We start from the raw sequence: 17,615 nt of genomic DNA, 5'->3' as shown, positions 1-17,615 counted from the left end.
AATCTCAAGATTTATTTATCCGCCTCCTGGGTTCAAGTGATTCTCCTGCCTCAGCTTCCCGAGTAGCTGGGATTACAGGCCTGTGCCACTATGCAGCTAATTTTTCTATTTTTAGTAGAAATGGGGTTTCAACATGTTTGCCAGGCTGGTCTCTAACTCTTGACCTCAGGTGATCCACCTGCCTCGGCCTCCCAAAATGCTGGGATTACAGACGTGAGCCACTGTGCCTGGCCAAGTTTGGGTTTTTAGTGTATCCACTACCAAAATAATGTACATTGTATTCATTAAGTAATTTCTCCTCCTTCAACCCCCCGCCCACCAACTCTCCCCATTTCTGAATCTCCAATGCCCATCAGTCCACACTGTATGTCTATGTGTGCGTATTATTTAGCTCCCACTTATAAGTGAGGGTAGTAGTTGTCTGTTTCTGAGTTGTTTCACTTAGGATAATGGCTTCTGGTTCCATTTACGTTGCTGCAAAAGACTCAATTTTATTTTTTATACCTGAATAGGATTCCATTATGTGTATATATGTATCACATTTTCTTTATCCAGTCATCCATTGATGGACACACAGGTTGATTCCATATTGGGAATAGTGTTGCGATAAACAGATAAGTACAGGTGTCTTTTTGATATAAGAATTTCTTTCACTTTGGGTACATACCCAGTAGTAGGATTGCAGGATCACATGGTAGTTCTATTTTTTGTTCTTTGAGAAATTTCCATACTGTTTTTCATACAGGTTGTATTAATTTACATTCTGTATTTGTCCATTTCTTGTTGCTAATTCCCAAGACTGGGTAATTTATAAAGGAGAGAGATTTAATGAACTCATAGTTCCACATGGCTGGGGAGGCCTCACAATCATGGAGAAAGATGAAGAAAGAAAAAAGGGGACTTCTTACATGGCAGGAGGGCAAGAAAGCTTGTGCAGGGGAACTGCCATTTACAAAACCATCAGATCTACCACAAAAACAGTATGGGAGAACCACCCGCATGATTCAATTATCTCTACCTGGCCCTGCCCTTGACACACGGGGATTATTACAATTCAAGGTGAAATTCAGGTGGGGACACAGTCAAACTATATTACATTCCCACTAACATTCTTTTTCCTCCGCATCCTCTCCATCTGTTATTTTTGGCTTTTTGATAATAGCCATTCTGACTGGTGTAAGCTGATATCCCATTGTGGTTTTAACTTGCAGTTATCTGATGACTGGTGATGTTGAGCATTTTTTCATATGCTTATTGGCTATTTGTATGTCATCTTTTGAGAAGTGTCTATTCATGCCCTTTGCCCACTTATTAATGGGATTATTTGGGGAGTTTTTTGTTGAGTTCCTTATATATTATGGGTATTAGTCCCCTGAATGATGCACAGTTTGCAAAAATTTTCTCATTCTGCAGGTTTTCTGTTTACTCTGTTGATTATTTCCTTTGCTGTGCAGAAGCTTTTTAGTTTATCTAAGTCCCATTTGTCTATTTTTATTTTTGTTTCTTGTGCTTTTGAGGTCTTAACAATGAATTTTTTGCCTAGACCAATGTCCAGAAGAGTTTTCCCGTGGTTTTCTTCTAGTACTTTTTAAAAAATAATTTTAGGTCTCACATTTAAGTCTTTAACCCACCTTGATTTCTGTATACAGTGAGAGATAGGAGTCCAATTTCATTCTTCTGCGTACAACAATCCAATATTCCCAGCACTTATTGAAAATGATGTCGTTTCCCCAGTGTATGTTCTTGTCAATTGTGTCAAAGATCAGTATTTTGCTTTATTTCTGGGTTCTGTATTCTGTTCCAGCTGTGGAATTTATTAGCTAGAAAATGACAAGAAAATATTCCTACTAAATTAGATAATTGTACTTCAGTCAGTCCAGATTTCCAGTAAAATTGGAAAATTCTTTTCCCATTCCTCTAATAAACCCCATGGGAAGACTGGCATGAGTCTCTTTTTTAAGACAAGATAAGGCTCTTCGAGACATTGTTAATTTCCTTATTTTAGCATGTAACTTAGCTGATCTTCTCACTTTGAAGAAGGGAATTGCTTACATTTTAAAACGTTCTTTGATGCTGGATCTGTGACTAATAAACTTTGTCTCTCAATGCAGAATGCTTGAGGGGCTGACTAAAAATCACACGCTCTACTTTTAAATTACATACAAATAGGAGGGAATATGTTGATTTTATGTGACTTCCACACACAACTTTTTTGACAGCATTAGTGATTCAGATGGCCTTAGTCTCAGGAGTTGTCATTAAGTTTGTTGTTGTTGTAACAAAGAGCTAATTATCCAAGATTAGACCAATTACATCTTCTTCCAAAAGCTAAATTTCCAATATTAGCTATCTTTAAATTATAATCTCAAGATTTATTTATATAGTGTCCTCTATGTAACAAGATAAGTATTGATTAGTAGGATGTTACTAAGAGAACATTCATCAGAATATAGCTGCAGCTCAATGTTTCCACTTTCTTGATCTTATAGGTTTTGGGATCGACCTCTTAATCAAATGCATATTTGATTTAAATATTTTGTATTATTCTACATATCATTTCACTATGTTCTTGGCTGTAATCATTAATGCATTTCTGCTAGATAAATGCTAAATGTCTAGATAATCAATTACATTAAATGTACTGCTGAAAAAGGACACCCTCTTCAGTAAATGCTGCTAGGAAAATTGGATATTCATATTTACAAGAATGAAATAAACCCCTATCTCTCATCACATACAAAAATCAACTCAACATAGGTTACGGAACTAAATGAAAGACCTGAAATTGTCAAAACACTAGAAGAAAACATAAGATAAAAGCTTTAGAACATTGGTTAGTAAAATACTTTATGGATACGACTTAAAAAGCACAGACAACAAAAACAAAAACAAATGGTACTATCTCAAACTAAAAAGCTTCTGCACAGCAAAGGAAGTAATCAACAGAATGAGAAGACAACTTGCAGAATGGGAGAACATCTTTGCAAACTATCCATATGACAAGTATCCATATAACATCCAGAATATGCAAGAGAGTCAAATAACACAAGGGTTCTTTTAAAATCCCATTAAAATACGGGATATGAATAGACACTTTTCAAAAAAAGACATTCAAGTGGCCAAAAAGTATATGAAAAAGTTCTCAAGATCACTAATCATCAGGGAAATACAAATTAAAACCACAATGAGATATCACCTTACCCCAAATGCTGGCAAGGATGCAAAGAAAAGGGAGCTCCTATACATTATTGGTGGAAATGTAAATTATACAGCCATTATGGCAAACAGTATGGAGAGTCCTCAACAAAACTAAAGATAAAACCATATGATCTAGCAGTCCCACTACTGGATATTTATGCAAAGGAAAGGAAATCAGTGTTTCAAAGAGGTATCTGTATCTCCATGTTAATTACAGCATTATTCCCAATAGCCTGAATATAAAATCAGCCCAAATGCCCATCAACAGATAAATAAAGAAAATGTTGAATATATACACAAAGGAACACTCTTCAGTCACAAAAAAGAATAAAATCCTGTCATTAGAGGCAACATGGATGATCCTGGAGGACATTACATTAAGTGAAGTAAGTCAGACCCAGAAAGATAAATAATGCACATTCTCACTCATGTGGGATCTACAAAGTTGAGCACGTGGAAGTAAAGAGTAGAACTGTGGTTATTAGAGCCTGGGAAGAGGAGGAGACAGGGGAGGACAGGGAGAGGATTTTTAATGGATAAAAAGTTATAGCTCTATAGTAGAAAAAAGTTCTAGTGCTCTATAGCATTGTAAGGTGAATATAGTTAACAATGTATTGTATATTTTTAAAAAGCTCGAAGATTTTGAATGTTCCCAACACAAAGAAATGATGTTTGAGGTAATAGATATGCTAATTGCCATGATAAGATTATTATACATTGTATCCATGTATCAAAATATCATTCTATATCCCATAAACATGTACGATTACTATGTGGCAAAAAAATTAAAAGGAAAAAAATGGGCTACAGAGTGTCCTAGCTAATTTAATAATTGGATGAATAAGCTGGGCGCGGTGGCTCACACCTGTAATCCCAGCACTTTGGGAGGCTGAGGTGGGCGGATCACGAGGTCAGGAGATTGAGACCATCCTGGCTAACACGATGAAACCCCGTCTCTACTAAAAATACAAAAAATTAGCCGGGCAAGGTGGCGGGCGCCTGTGGTCCCAGCTACTGGAAAGGCTGAGGCAGGAGAATGGCGTGGACCCCGAGAGGTGGAGCCTGCAGTGAGCCGGGATCGCGCCACTGCACTCCAGCCTGGGCGACAGCGAGACTCCGTCTCAAAAAAAAAAAAAAAAAAAAAAAAAAGAATTGGATGAATAAGCATAGTTGTTTATGTGCATGATTTGATTAACCTGAAGATATTTATTCACATGCTAAAGGGAAGGCGGAGTTATAGGTGGGCTCTAAGGAGAAAAACAGAAACATTAGTATTTGCTCCCCAACCTGGCCCCAGGGACTCCTGGGGAGTATTAAATAGGAAGGAACTCCAAAAGCCAAAGCTGAAAAGTTGTTCTGCTAAAGACTCACATGCTACCCAGACAATAAGGAATGCTGTTTCAAAGCCCAGGTGATGAATTTAACAGAGTGTGGAAGAGATGTCCTCCCCAAAAGATCTGTTTAAACTTTAGAGAGAGGATTTAAATTCAAAATGTTACTGAGTTTTTAGAGATAAGGTCACACAAAAGCACTCTATCACATAATTAAATGTAACACATAATACGTGTTTGCTATCATCAAATCCTGAAGTTTCTGCTTTAGATAACTTCTTTTCCACCCTCAACCAAAGCATTGTGGTTCTTGCTGTCATGAATATGGCAGATGCAATTGTCTCTTACCCAGACAATGCCTCACTAGCACTGTCCATGAAACAGCACTTATATGTAAAAACTTTCTTTGTTCATAAAAAAAATGAAAAAAAAATTATGTGTTGCTAAATCAATTTAATTTGAAAAACAGCTTTTAATTTAGAGGTTGAGTAACAGAAAGCCCAATTTAGCTGTATTGAGAGCCACAGTTGACAACAGATGTTCATTTTTCAGTTTGCAGGAATACTTGCTCATTGTCCTGACCTACCTAGAGAATGTTTATCCACTCTTCAGTGTGACCACTATTATCTCTGCCTTTATGAAATTTTTCTTATCTTCTTCCCAACGGACTTTAATGCCATTGTGGGACACTAGTATTGGAGGGAGGTTGTCCCAGCCTTAGGAATCTAAAACAGAACAGACCATTATTCATTAACAGCCAACGATGGAAAAGCAAGAGTGTCTTTTAAGATGGGTATACTAGCAAGTAACAGAAAACTGAATGCAATGGGCTTTTAAAAAAAAAAGAAAAATTATAGGTTCATAGAATTGAAGAATTTAGATTTGCTGCACAGATTTTGTGTACCTGTGACTCCACCCTCTTTATCCTGTCAGTTTGGTCTGCAGACTGGCTTCTCTTGTAAAACAAAATGGCTTTGGTAGTACTTTTCTTCAGTCATTGAAGGAAAAGAAGGCCCTCTCTCTTTCTCTGGATTATGTTCTGATGTGAAGCATAAAACAAATTTAAAGTAATTGCTTTGACTGGAGGAATGCTGTACCCTCACTAGTGGAAGCTGGATTATAACACATCCCTGAACCCCAGCCTGAATTAAAGAGGGAGAAAATTATACTGATAGTTTACGGCAATAAATAAGCATCCATGTAGCTTTTGATTGGCAGTTATCCAATGGGAAAAGGGTGGAGTGGATTTAGCAGGCTAGCCATAGTTATGCCAAATATCTCAGGATTATTTAATCTGCCAGTGGGTCACCCAAAATATGCAACACATTTTAGACATATCTAGTACCCAGTGTAACCAATTCAGTGTAGTAGAGATATTTGCATTTTCAAAGTAGGAATCAACATCAGTGATGAAATAGCGCATAGAAGGTAATATTTTCAGATGAAGGCTAGTTCCTAGTATCCTATAAGTCACATCATGTAGGTAGCCTCCTGCTTTGTATACGCATGAAAGCAATTCTAGGACCAGATAAAAGGTAATGTGAGTTTTAATATCACTGCTAAATCATGCCTCTTTTAAATTATTAACTGTATTGAGGGTAGGGACTTTGGGATAGAATCTACTATGTGGAGAGATATTAAAATCTTAAAACAGATTTTTTAAAGCCTGTCTCTCTGCCTTCTGTCTGCTCCTCATCATTCACCAAGGATTCCTACATGCTCTTACGGAAGGAGGTTCATGATCAGTGGTAATACTGAACATGTATCTAGCCAGAAGACTGATTTTTCTGCTTTGGGACCAAATATAAATATGTCTCAATAAGTTAATGCAACTCTGAGTTTATTAGTGCTAATATAAGAGAGTGAAGATTGATTTAAATACCTGATACACACTGAGTAACATATTTAAATGTAGAGCAAGACTTTCAGCCAGTTAAGATGAAAATGACTCCCCAAACAACTTTTGCTGCTTTTTCTGGTTATGTGCAATTAATCAAGACTCATAGATAAGAATGGCTACCTAATCCACCCACCACCTCAGCACAAGATGACTGGAACCACTGTACATAATCACAATGACCCCACATGCAGGTTTCCAACAGAAGATGCCCAATTATCACCAAGCTTCATGGCCAATCCTTGCACATCTTTATATTCAGAAGGGGTTTCTTAAGGCTGAGTTTAATAGTAAATTCTCTTTTAAAGTTTTCCAGGTAAAAAAAGGGCTATGGTTTAGTAAATTTGGACTATGTGTAAGGTCCCATTTTACATTATTTATTTCATTTTGTCCCCATCTTAACATTAGTATGTGCGTATCTGTTATTATCGGTCAAAAAAGAGAACACTGAGAATTAGCAACGGTTCCAAAATCACCTGGTAGATTACAGAGCTAAACATCAGATTCAGTGTTATTACCCATATTTCTCCAATATTTACAGATGAACACTAAACCTTTCCTTTTGTTAATTTTCCCTGTCTTAAAATCACCTCCAGTTTTCTTCATCTTACATTAAAGAGCCTGAATTGCAACCCTTGAATGGTTTGTGTTAATTTTTCATCATCCCTATCCAGGTTCTAACATTCACTAATTTATCAAACATTTATTTACTAAACATAAACTTGTGCCTGGAGCTGTGCTTGGCTCATGGACAATCATGAGTAATACACTTGCTTCCTCCCATCAGGGAACTGAATAAATTATAAAGGAGACAAAGATTAATCAGAATTGCACAATCAAATGTATAAATACAAATTGTGAATGATGTGATATGGGAATCTTAAGAAGTACTGTGATATGTACAATAGAGATGAAAGAAAAAAATCACTGAGAATGTAGACTTTGAGCTGAGTTCTGATGGGTGAGTGGCAGTTTTAAAAAAACAGAAGAGAGGCCTCTATCTCCAGCACTGTAAAAGAGGAGAAAGTCTGAAAATGCCCCTCTAAAAAAGAGGTAGAAATGAAGGATGAAATATATAGATTGGCATACAAGAAAGTAAGAGGATGAACTGGAAGCCAAAAAGTCAGAGAAACACTTGAGCTGATGCTTCAGAAGCCCTGTAGTGGTATGAGGAGAGGGAGAAAAAAAGACGACCGTCGGTCTCATTAAATAAGAAATTTTTACATCTAACAGACACAAGGTCATAGGCCACAGGGAAATAGAAACACTTGGGAGAAATTCAAAACTTATATGGGGTCAGTAAAAAGGTGGACTGGGAGAAAAAATCCACCCTCTCCTGGACAGTTGCATGGAGGAAGTTTTTGTGTCTCAGTATGACTCAGGTGGAACACAAATAATAATTTCTCCTAAGAATTGATGACCACAGGCCAGAATTAGGCTACTGAAATTATGCTACTATAAAAAATTTCCCCTGAAATGCTAAAACTCCTTGGGTGCCTAACAAAAAGAAAATGCAAAATATCTCTGGAATGAGATTATTCCAACCCAGAAGAAATAGAATTCCTAAAGATAAAGCACTACCAAACATTAGTTCGCAATCTAAAATTTCAAGACATAGAAGCAGAAAAAAAACTTCCACCAAAAATGTACAAACAGAAAATGACAGAAAGGAGAAGAGTTGTTGATCTCAGTAAACACAAAAGAATTATCTTATAAAAAAAGTAGACCTTAAAAGTAACCTGAGGAAAGAAATAGAATTTCCACAGAGGAATAATATTTAGACAAGCAGCATGTTTCTCAGTAACCATAACACAAGTCAGAAAGGAGTTGGTATATTTTTGTGTGCTGAGAGAAAAAGACTATAAATTTAGAATTCACAAGTTAGGGCAAAATAAAGACATTTTTACATGAAGATGAACTCATCACAAAAAGCTACTTAAGAATATATTTCTGGAAGAAAAGATGATCTGAGATGTAGGAAGAATAGGAAGGAAGATATTAATGCATGCTTTGGTAAATGCAAATAAGCACTGACTATATACATAAATAAAAATCAAAATGCTGATTTAGGAGACTAAAAAAATCAAAGTGGGATAATACAGAAAATAACAACATGTAAAATGAGAATAAGTGATCAGAGTTAAGTTTTTTGAGGCTTATTCTTGAGAGGAGGATATAAATGTTGATCAACATTAGACTTTCTACATCAGTTATGCCTGTTACAATTTAAAAGTAAACTCAACAGAAACAGAAATAAATTGTAAACTTTCAAACACAGAAAGAGAAAACAAAGAAAAAATAAGTGTGTGGAAAGAAACTAAAAAAGCTTCAATTAATACAAAGAAACAGAAAAAGAGAATACATAGGCATGGTCAAGAAAAAATACAAAGTAGAATGTGTATAAATATAAGAGTAATGACAATAATGTAAATCAATTAATGTTGCCAGTCCAAAAATGATAATTTTCAGCTTAAGTGGTAAAGAGAAATACTTTGTTCAATTTCTCGAAAGATGAACAGTCCAGGTGCCTAGGCCTTGGTCTTAGTCTTTCAATGCTGCTATAGCAAAATACCATAAACTAGGTAGCTTATAAACAGCAAAATTTTATTTCTCACATTGCCAGTCCAAGATCAAAGCACACACACACTTGTCTGGTGAAGGCCAGCTTCCTCACATATGGTGCCATCTAGCTGTCTCCTCACCTGATGAAAGGAATAAACAAGCTCCTTTGGGCCTTTATAAGGTTACAAATTCTGTTCACGAGGGTTCCACCTCATGATTTAATCACTTCCCAAAGGCCCTACCTTCTAATACCACAACATTGGGGGCTAAGATTATAATATGAATTTTGCAAGCACTCAGTCTGCCCATTGCAGCCTTTCTGTGGAATACTAAAAATAATTTACGTGTGTGTGTGTGTGTGTGCTTGTGTGTGTGTTTATATATGTATAATTGAGGTATAAGAAATAGAACATGAGCCAAGTATTTAAGAGCCATAAAGCCAATCTACCCTTGAACATTTTATCATATCCAGTAGAATTGAACATGTGTGAGTTGAGAGCTTAGTATCATCAGAAAATAGAAGATAAACCCAGTATTTTGCCTTCATTTCTTAAACTCAGACCACAAAGAACTATACCTTTGATGTGAGAGTAAACGAAAATGTAACTTCTTCTCCCTACTACTCATTTTAGCCCTGACCTGAGTCACAGTCAAAATGTGGGCACACAACGCACAATCATTCAGCATCTCCAAGAGAAAAATAGTGATGATGAAGCATCACTATTTTGGCATTTTTGTTTCGGAGGACATTGACTACAGTTGATGAGATAGCCTTGTAATTAAAGATGCCAAGTAAATAATAATTGTGTGGAGATGTGCTAATATAGCAAGTATGCATAAGTGTAAACTTGCTGTGATAGGCAAAACTTTGCATTCTCTCAGTATTCAAGTAGTGAGTTTCTTATATTATTATGCTAACAAGAAGGCATAGATCCCTAGGAACATCTTTTTTGATTGATTTCACAAATATTTTGTACTAGCAGCACATGCTGATTGCAGTGAAGTAAGACTGGATAACGATTATAAAATTTTGTTATTTCTTGACAACTGTTATGCTCATTCTCCAGCTATAATTCCCATTGAAAATAATGTTTATGTCATGTACTTTATTCCAAATATGACTTTATTAATTCAACTCTGTGACCAGATATCCTTAGATCAATGAACAGTAGATATAAAAACACTTTCTCGAATGGCATGGTAATAGCAGTGAACAGAGGTGTGGGTGCGGAAAGTCTTCTAAATAAGTTTAGCATGAAAGATGCCATTCATGCTATTCCCAATGCTTGGAACACGGTGACTAAAGACACAGTGTGCATGCCTGGCACAACCTCTGGCCTGAGCTACGTACAGGGATCATGAACAAGATGGTGACTTTGATTCTGTATTCAAATGAGAAAAAAAATGTATGTTTCATTTCCTTTATGCTAAATATGTACCTTCAGAGTCCATCTGTAAACTGGAAGAAGTAGATATTGAAGATTTTAACATCAATAATGAGGCTCCAGTTGTTCATTCATTAACCAGTGGTAAATTAGTTAAAATAATTCCAAGTTAAGGTGATTGTGATAATAGTGACAATGAAGATGATGTTAACACTGGAGAAAAAGTGCCTATAGATGACATGGTGAAAATGTGTGATGTGGTTTTATCGTACTAGAGCAGCATGCCCTCATAACAGAACAAGAAATCACATCAGTTTATAAAATTAAAGAGAGACTTCTAAGACAAAAACTATTGTTAATGAGGAAAATGACTCGGGAAGAAATAGTTTTAAAAGCCATCCAGCAGAATGCCTGTTCATCCCCAGAGAACCTACTTTCTGGGCCCTCAATTCCTTCTGATGTTTCTCCTCATAAAAAATTTAAAATACAGTGTATAGTAACCATTTAATCAAAACACAGATTCATAGATGGAGACCAAAAAAGACAATATTGTTTGTTGTTACTGTTGTTGAATAACTGATACAGGTATTCTGGTGATGCTACTGTGCTGTTTAGTTACCCTGAACACATTATGTTTTCATTGTGTTAAATGTGGCACTTTTTTAATGTTAAGTGCTTACGTGTGAATAAATGTAAAAAACGATTGCCTATAGGGAGTTTATGAATGTATAGTGAGAATGATGGTGATGCCAAACAACCACAGATTGTCCACATGGGTAGCTAAAGTAGTGACACCTTTGCTTTCTGGTGGTTTAATGTACACAAACTGTTTTGTGCTCAAAATTATTAAAAATACTATATAAAATTAACTTCAGTTTATGTGTATAAGGTCTACATGAAACATAAATTCTGTGTTTAGACATGATCTCATTCCCAAGATAGTTCATTATACATATGAAAATATTCCAAAATCAGAAACATTTCTTGTCCCAAGCATTTTAGAAAAGGAATACTATATTAAAGAACTTCCGAAAATAAGTAAAAAAAATCAACTACCTAATAAACAAAAGAAAATTTCACAAAAGAGATACTATAATTGTCCCAAACATATGAAGAATGTTAAAGCCATTAATCATTTGGGATATACACATTAAAACCACCATGTGACACCATTTTCATCCTCCAGATGGACAAAATTAAATAATCAAACAATATCAAGTGATGGCCAGAGTGTGTAGAGAAATTGAAATGTTTGTTCACTTTTGGTACAAATATAAAGTAGGGAAGACTACTTTAAAAACCAGTTTTGTATTACTTATTAAAGCTGAATATACACAACATACCTATAACCTATGGCTTCTTAATTCCACTAGTATATTTACATGTGAGAGAAATTTTTCATATGCACCAGAAGTCAGGTACAAGGATATTTACAAAATCCTTGTTTTAAGGCAAAACCTCCCAAAACTATTCAAATGTCTATCAACAATAGAAAGATTAATTCAGTTATGGTATGCTCTTAAAATGATCTAAGAAAAGGCATGTAAATTGATGAAATAAAATATGGTGCAACATTAATAAATCTCTAAAACATAATGTGGACCAAAAGAAACAATTTTTTTAAATCATATAAATATGATTTATTTGTATAATACTCAAGAGTAAATAAATCTAAAAATATATTGTTTGGGAAGAGACAAATGTATAGATACAAAAACTACAAAGGAAAAGCATGAGAATAAGTAGCACAAAAGAGGAAGCACAAACGGCCAATACACATATGAAGGGTGTGCTACTCACTAGTAATCATGGAAATGCAAATTAAGACAACAATGATATCCCATTTCAAATCCAGTTATTGGCAAAAATTAACAAAATCAAGGTTTAGGAGTGATGTCAGCAAGATGGCTAACAAGAGATGCCTAATGTTCATTTCTCCCCTACAAGAAAAAAAACCCAAACAACAAACAAACAACCATATTTTAACCAAAGTACTTGAAGCAGAGTGCCGGAGTGCAGCAGGGGACTGGCAGATCTCCTGTAGAGCATGGAGACATGGGATGTGTATTAGTTCATTCTTAGGCTGCTATGAATAAATACCCAAGACTGGGTAATTTATAAAGAAAAGAGGTTTAATTGACTCACAGTTTCAATGGCTGGGGAGGCCTCAGAAAACTTACAATTATGGTGGGAGGCACCTCTTCTCAGGGTGGCAGGAGAGAGAATGAATGCCAGCAGGGGAAATATCAGATGCTTATAAAATAATCAGATCTCATAAGAACTCATTCACTATCATGAGAACATCATGGGGGAAACTGCCCCCAGCGATCAATTACCATCCACCGGGTCCCTCCCACGACATGTGAGAATTATGGGGATTACAATTCAAGATGAGATTTGGGTGGGACACAGGCAAACCAGATCAGAATGGATGCATAGAAAAGGAAACTAAACACTGTGTTTTTGCTACTCCATCTCCCTAGTTGGGGTCAATTTGGAACTAGGAGAGACTCTTCCTGTGGGGAAAAGGTAAGCAGGAGGTCCCCAGAAGTCCTAATTAAAACTGTCAAAACGTATTGTCTTTGTTGATTGAGAATGATCTAGTACTCTCAGGTCCTGAGCCCAGTCTGGGGTGGGGCTGCCAAGAGTTCACATGACTGCATTTCTCCAAAGTGGAAGTCTACATCGTGCTTCCTCTACCTCATGACATGATCCAAGCTGCTGCTGTAAGGTGCTATCTGGAGACTGAAGCCACTGCTAGTGTGTCCTGCATTGGGGGCCAGTAGCCACTGCAACTCCCCAAACCTGAGGCTCTGCTGCCACTACACAGTGCTCACACATAACACACCATCCCCTAGCCAAGGAGCTACAGCTGTACCTTCTCAGAATAAACTGTATAGGAGGCATTGTATCTTTCCCGTTCAAGTTGGTGCAAAATCCTGACCCTGCTATTCGAAGCCTAGACCCAGAAGAATAGCCACAATCTGAGCACTCAATCTTACAAGGTGCCCTGCCTTCCAAGGAATAGGCAGTCCTGCCCAGCATGGAGGTTGTGACTGAACTGGTGGTGGAGTCGCCCCCAGGCACCTTTGACCATGGCACAGCTCAGTGCTCCCATCACCAGCAGGGAGGTCATGGCACACCCAGTGGTGGAGCAGCCCTGGTATACCCTTGGTGCATGGAACAACCTGGTGCCCTTGGCTCCAGTGGGGAGGCTGCTCTTGAGAAGCTGCACAAACTTCTGTAGCCTAAGCCACTGAGTCACTGGCAGGCATCACTGAAGTTGACTAAAGCTAAAGAAACTGCATGAGACTACACTTCTGTGCCCACCTGGAACCAAAGCCAACACCAGAAGATGTATCTATAGGTGATAATCTTTCCCAGTGAAAGATGCTCTATAAAATTATAAGTGGTAACTCTTATACCAGATGCACAGATGTCAATGCAGGGAAAAAAGAAAAACAAGAAAAAGCAAAGAAACTTCAAACCACCAAAGAAACAAAATAACTCTCCAATAACTCACCCCAAAGAAAATTTACAAATTGCCTGAAAAGGAGTTCAAAATCATGATCTTAAGGAAACTCAGCAAGATAAAAGAGAACATACATAGACAATTCAGTGAAATCAGAAAAACAATTCATGATCTGAATGAAAAATTTAACAGAGATAGATATTAAAAAAATCTTTGAGCTAAAGCCTTTGATGAATAAAATAAAAAATACAATTGAGAGCTTTGAGAACAGACTAGATCAAGCAGAAGAAACCATTTCTGAACTCGAAACAGGTCTTTTGAAATAGCCTAGTCAGAGGGAAAATAAAGAAACAATATGAAAAGTGTGAAAATATCTTTCAAAACCTATGGACTCATAAATATTTATATTATGGGCATTACAAAGGGAGAAGAGACAGAGAAAGGCACGGAAAGCTATTTAGCAAAATAAAAGCTAAAAACTTGCCAGGTCATGAGAGAGACATGGACAATGAGATACATGAAGTTTAAAGGTTGCAATTAGAATAAATCCAAAGAGGTCCTCTTCAAGGAACATTATAATCAAACTCCCAAACATCAAAGACAAAGAGAACATTCTAAAAGCAGCAAGAGAAAAGTGTCAAGTCATATTTAATCCTCATTAGATTATCAGCAGATTTCTCAGCAAAACCTTGAAGGTGAGGAGAGAATGGGATTATATATTCAAAATGCTGAAAAGAAGACAACTGTTATCAAAGAATATCGCCAGCAAAGCTATCTTTCAGAAAGGAAGTAAGCAGAAGCTGAGGGAATTCATCACCACTACAGCAGCCTTACAAAGAAGGTTTATGGCAATACTTCAACCAGAAGTGAAAGGATGCCAATTACTACCATGAAATTATATGAAAGTATAAAACTGACTGGTAGAGGTAAATGCATAATTAAATTCAGAAGACCTCATTACTGTAATAATGGCACATAATCTTTTAAGTCTCCCCTATGAAGATAAAACATCAAAATAGACATTGATATCTATAGCTACAATAAGTTGTTAAGGAATACACCCTATAAAAATGCAAATTAAGGTAACAAAATTACAAATTATGGGGAAGGAAGATAAAAGTCTAGAATATTTGTATATGACCAATGTTAAATTGTTACCAGTTGAAAATAGTCTTCTACAGGATTTTTAATGTAAGCCCCAGAGAAACTATAAAGGAAAATATTACAGGAAAGGATTATTGTTAAAGATGGGAGAAATCAGTCCTGGTGTTCCATTGAAAACCAAAGTAAGATGATTATAGTTAACAATATTGTATATTTCAAAATAACTAGAAGACAGAGACTTTCAATTGTCTCACCACAAAAAAATGATAAATGTTTGAGATGATGAATAAGCTGAATACCCTGATCTGATCATTACACCATATATATGTATCAAAACACCACACTGCGTGATATGGTTTGGCTGTGTCCTCACCTAAATCTTATCTTGAATTGTAGCTCCCATAATTCCCATGTATTGTGGGAGGAACCCGGTGGTAGATAATTGCATCATGGGGATGGTTTCCCCCACACTGTTCTGATGATAATGTCTCATGAGATCTGATGGTTTTATAATGGATTTCCCCGTTCACTTGGCTCTCATTCTCTCTTGTCTGCCACCATGTAAGACATGGCTTTTGCCTTCCATCATGATTATGAGGCCTCCCTAGCTACATGGAACTGTGAGTCCATTAAACCCCTTTTCATTAATAAATTACCCAGTCTCAGGTGTGTCTTTTTCAGCATCATGAGAACAGAGTAATACAGTAAATTGCTACCAGTAGAATGAGGCACTGCTGTAAAGATACCTGCAAATGTGAAAGGAACTGGAACTGGGTAACAGGCAGAGGTAGGAACAGTTTGGGGTGCTCAGAAAAAGACATGAAAATGTGGGAAAGTTTGGAACTTCCTGGAGACATGTTGAATGGCTTTGACCAAAATGCTCATAATGATATGGACAATAAAATCCAGGCTGAGGTGGTCTCAGGTGGAAATGAGGAACTTGTTTGGAATGAGAGTAAAGGTGACTCTTGCTATGTTTCAGCAAAGAAGCTGACAGCATTTTGCCCCTGCCCTAGAGATTTGTGGAACTTTGAACTTGAAGGAGATGATTTAGGGAATCTGGCAGAAGAAATTTCTAAGTATCAAGGCATTCAGGAGGTGACTTGGGTGCTGTTAAAATTATTCAGTTTTAAAAGGGAGATAAAATAAAATTTCAGAAAATTTGCAGCCTGACATTGCAATAGAAAAGAAAAGCCCATTTTCTGAGGAGAAATACAAGCTGGATGCAGAAAGAGTCAAATGTTAGTAGCCAAAAACAATGGGGGAAATGTCTCTAGGGCATGTCAGAGACCTTTGCGGCAATCCCTCCCATCACAGGCCCAGAGGCCTAGGAAGAAAAAAACCGTTTAGTGGGGCTCTTTTGCTGTGTGCAGCCTAAGGACTTGGTTCCCTGCATCCCAGCTGCTCTAGCCATGACTAAAAGGGGCCAACGTACAGCTCAGACCATGGCTTCAGAGGGTGCAAGGCCCAAGCCTTGGCAGCTTACATGTGGTGTTGAGCCTGCAGGTGCACAGGAGATTTTAGAACCTCTGCCTAGATTTCAGAGGATATATGGAAATGCCTGGATGTCCAGGCAGACATTTGCTGCAGGGGCAGGGCCCTCATGGAGAACCTCTGCTAGAGCAGTGCAGAAGAGAAATGTGGGGTTTTCCCTTCTCCAGTGGGAAGTCCTCAATGGGGCACTGTCTAGTGGAGCTGTGAGAAGAGGCCACCGTCCTCCAAACCCCAGAATGGGAGATACACTGGCAGCTTACATCGTGTGCCTGGAAAAGCCACAGACATTTAATACCAGCCTGTGAAAGCAGCCAGGAGGGGGGTCGTACCCTGCAAAGCCACAATGGCAGAACTGCCCAAGACCATGGGAGCCCACCTCTTACATCAGCATGACCTGGTTGTGAGACATGGAGTCAAAGGAGATCATTTTGGAGCTTTAAGATTTGACTGCCCTGCTGGATTTCGGACTTGCACGGGGCCTGTAGCCCCTTTGTGTGCAGGAGACCCATTTGGAATGGCTATATTTACCCAATGCCTATACCCCCATTGTATCTAGGAAGTAACTAACTTGCTTTTGATTTTGCAAGCTCATAGGTGGAAGTGATTTGCCTTGCCTCAGATGAGACTTTGGACTGTGGACTTTTGAGTTAATGCTGAAATAAATTAAGACTTTGGGAGACTGTTGGGCATGATTGGTTTTGAAATGTGAGAACATGAGATTTGGGAGGGGCCAGGGGGAGAATGACATGATTTGGTTGTGTCCTTACCCCAATTTTATATTGAATTGTAGCTCCTATAATTCTCACATGTTGTCGGAGGGACCTGGTGAGATAAAACTAAATCATTGGGGGCAGTATCCCCCATACTGTTCTCATGGTAATAAATAAGTCTCACGAGATCTGATGGTTTTATAAGGAGTTTCCCCTTTCACTTTGTTCTCATTCTCTCTTGTCTGCCACCATGTAAGACGTGCCTTTCACTTTCAGCTATGATTGTGAGGCCTCCTCAGCCACATGGAACTGTGACTCCGTTAAACCTCTTTTTCTTTATCAGTTACCCACTCTTGGGTATGTCTTTATCAGCAGTGTGAGAACAGACTAATACAATGCACTTTATAAGTACATACAATAATTGTCAATTTAAAATGAAATAAAACATAAACAAAACAACCC

The sequence above is a fragment of the Symphalangus syndactylus genome, chromosome 3, assembly GCF_028878055.3.
Source record: "Symphalangus syndactylus isolate Jambi chromosome 3, NHGRI_mSymSyn1-v2.1_pri, whole genome shotgun sequence".
Classification (NCBI taxonomy): Eukaryota; Metazoa; Chordata; class Mammalia; order Primates; family Hylobatidae; genus Symphalangus; species Symphalangus syndactylus.
The sequence above is the reverse complement of the archived record's forward strand: the minus strand, read 5'-3'. Positions refer to the sequence as shown.